Here is a 3,599-nt window from a genome sequence, read left to right as displayed (position 1 = left end):
CAGATTAGGTGAGAGGTCGCTATCCTGACAGGACAGGGTCAGAGGTGGGAACTGAGTTCAGGGACCAAGTGAGATGTGTTTGGAAAGTAGGATCCGCTGCCCGAGTGTGCTTGGCTGCTGGAAAGGAAACACTAAGTCATTGGGAATGAAAAAATGATGTTCAGAAACTGAGATCTAGGAGCACAAAGTGTCCTGGTGGCCCAGTCCAAAGTGTCCTCCTGATTGTTGTGCCTGAGCCTGTGGTGGCCGCCACTGTGGCATCCATCTCACTATGAGTCGTCTTCTTTTTCATTGACCGTCTCCTTTCCCAGGCACAGTGTCCTCTCTTCAGGGGTCGGTCCCTCCTGAGCACATGTCCAAAGTCTGTGAGATAAAGTCTTACCCCCTCCCTTCTAAGGACCAGTCTGGCTGTAATTTTTAGAATTGTTTGTTCTCCTGGAAGTCCACTGTCCTTGCGATCTTCCTTGCCTGAACCATTAATCAAATGTATCGATTCTTCTGCATTCTTCCTTACTCATTGGCCAGCGTTCACACGCATATAAGGTCACGTGGTTGAGAGTCTGATGACTAGAGAGATATGACTTTACCTGTTGGCCTGGTTGACCCGTGTTCTTTAGCTTGACTTTTCATAGCTTGTTAACTTTTCTGACAAAACCCCACAATGATGAGTATTGTCGCTGTGGCCATTGCAATATATTATGAAACCTAGCAGAGAAGTAATCTGTTGGACAGAGAGCTGGTGCTAGAATGGGCTAAACAAGAACGGGGGCTGGAGGCATGTCTGACCTCTGCCTCACAGGAGTCACCCTGTGGAGGATGCGCAGTTTGGTTTTCCTTCCAACTTGTCCAGCTGGAGGAGGCAGATGTGGCCCCACACTCTTTCCTCACTTCCCCTCTTTGCTTAATGCCTCCCTTCTCCCAAACACCTCTCTATCATAACATTTAGGATATCCAATTAAAAGTATCTTTTAGATGGGTTTCCTCTTATAGACAGTAAGCCCTTTGAAGGCAGGAACTAGATCTCAGATTGTTACCGAAGAGCAGGTGTTAAAGGATTAGCTTTGGAACACTCTACTGTATTCTTCCTTAATATATTGAAGCTTGATGTTGCTGTCTATAGATGCAGCTATGCGAAGCTTCAATTATTATTCATTTAGTTTATTAGTCTAAAATGTATCCTACTCCCGCCCCCAAGCTTCTTTTCAGTTTGTCAAGATTTCTTTTGAGGCTTGTGTGATGACCTTGTCTCAACTTCTATTTAAACATTATTTCCCGTTTCCTTTCAGCATCTGCTGCACACCAGCCGCTATCTCCCTGAAAACAGTGAGTGGAAGAGGCTTCTCCTACGAATATAACACCTGGTCTTCCCCGTGAGTAAATCGTTGGAGGGTCGTGTCTGCTGAGCACTAAAGGCTTGAGCTCCCTCATTCAAGGGCCTGGTGAGTGAATGTTTGACGAGAATGCAGTTCAGTGGTTTCATTGTACCTCTTATTTACTCTACTCCCGGTTCAATCCGATGACATTAGACCCAGGCTTTCAAGTCAACGTACCATCATCAGACCGCATTGCTAGTTCTCTCTGCAATTCATTGTCTCTCTTCCTGTTTCTAGAAACAGCAAGGCATGGTGGACCCAGCGACAGGGCTGTGCCAACATGATCTGGCATATGGGCTGTTTCATTTTACCTGACATTTGGTCCCATTTCTTTTTCCTTCTCATTCCTTTATGTGCGGCTATTTCTTATGGCCGTTGCAAACATCTGCTTGTCTCAGGTTGCCCTCACGTGAAGAAGACACCTCTTATGGAGGTTTTCAAACTTTATCTTCCTTAGTGTCTTTCCTCTAAGTTTGAATGTCTCCTATTTCATTTTCTATGATGCAGCCAGCATGACTCCTCCTATTAAAATCTGTTAGTGATTTCATATTGTCCTTAAAATAATGATCAAACATCTCCCAAGGACCTAAACTAGACCTACTAATGTGGACTCCACTGATCACATGATGCTGAGAACAGTTGCTGTGGGGATAAGGAGCTTACTCCAGAACACATATCCATACTATTACTAAGCACATTGCGTACTTTTCTTAGAATTGTTTTGTTTTTCCAAGAAACCATGTATTGGGTTACATTTTAAAGCACACTCTATATCTTATGGGGCATGGACACTCTGAGTACTGCTCGCCTACAGGTCCCTTAAACCAAAATTCTCTGCCATTGAGTCAATGCTGACTCATAGTGACCCTACAGGCCAAGGAAGACTGCCTCTGTGAGTTTCTGAGATGGTAACTCTTTATGGGAGTAGAAAGCCTTCTCTTTCTCCCTTGGAGCAGCTGATGGTTTCAAACTGCTGACCTTGCAGTTAGCAGCTCAACGCCTAATGACTATGCCACCAAGGCTCCACCACGTTTGAGCAGCTGGTTCTCCTCAAATGGGAGAGCATTTCTCATGTGCCTTTGTTCATTTGGCATTTAGAGGCACCAGGATAGCCAGTGCCATACAGTCAGTGAATTGCCCGTTTTGATCGCAATCCCCACCCTCCACCCCCACCCCGAGAATAGCAGCCAAGCAGCCAACCACTTTCCTTTGAAGTGGGTAAAGATGTTCCTTTACAATCTTACATCCTTTTAGATTCATAAAAACACTGACCTTTCATATTCCATTTAACACAATATTGGAGAGATGCTTTTGCATATTAACAGATTTACTTGGGGAGACTTAGAGCCAGATGAAATGTGTTGCATAGGCACCAGGAGGTCAAGAAGCCGGCAGACAACAATTTACTATTTAACAATCCTTCAGAGAATTTTGTATTCGTTACCCTTACCTGGGATAATATGTGCGAAGAAGCTGTCTTGAATTCCAAGAATTCGCAAGAATTTGATTTTCTTGCTATGAGTTTCCTGTAGTGGCTCTGTTTAGATGAGCAGGATAGAGTGCCTCTCATTTCAAACAAAAGCTCACTGCCACTGAGTCAACGCTGACTCACAGCAACCCTATAGGGCAGAGTAGAACTGCCTCTTGGTCACGGACAGAGTTACTGGTGCACCAGTGGAAATGTATCTTTTGGAGCGATGCTTGCAGTGAGGTTGCTGAGCCATAAGCTGTGCGCATTTCCAACATTCCACCCATTAAACTTTGCATTTTGGGATGATTTTAGGTTCATATGTAGTCAAAAGAAATAAGGCAGAAAGATCCAAAATTATTCTTCACCCAGTTTCCCTCAGTGATAAATCTTGAAAAAGTATAGGGCCACCTCACTATCGGGGTGTTGATAGTAAAGATACAGAGCATTCCGCCATCCTAAAGACCACCCCTTCCCTCCCATCACTCGGTGACCAGTGCTCTCTATCTTCTCCACTCTCACCAAATAAGTTTGGTTATTCCATGGGCTGGGTTTCTTTTTCCACCGAGCATGTTTCTATGGAGGTCACACAGGTCTCAGTGTGCATCAGTCCTTTGTTTCTCTTTACAGCTAGTGTTATTCCATGTGTCAGTGTACTGGTCTGTTCATCCCTGTGCCTGCTGAAGAAGATCTGGGTTATTTCAAGATTTGGCCTGTTATGAATCAAGCTGCAATAAATATTCACACGTAGTTGTGTT

This window comes from Echinops telfairi, unplaced genomic scaffold (genome assembly GCF_000313985.2).
Source record: "Echinops telfairi isolate 266 unplaced genomic scaffold, ASM31398v2 ScPeMD7_1;HRSCAF=3_1, whole genome shotgun sequence".
In the NCBI taxonomy this organism is placed as follows: Eukaryota; Metazoa; Chordata; class Mammalia; order Afrosoricida; family Tenrecidae; genus Echinops; species Echinops telfairi.
This window is presented reverse-complemented; position numbering follows the sequence as displayed.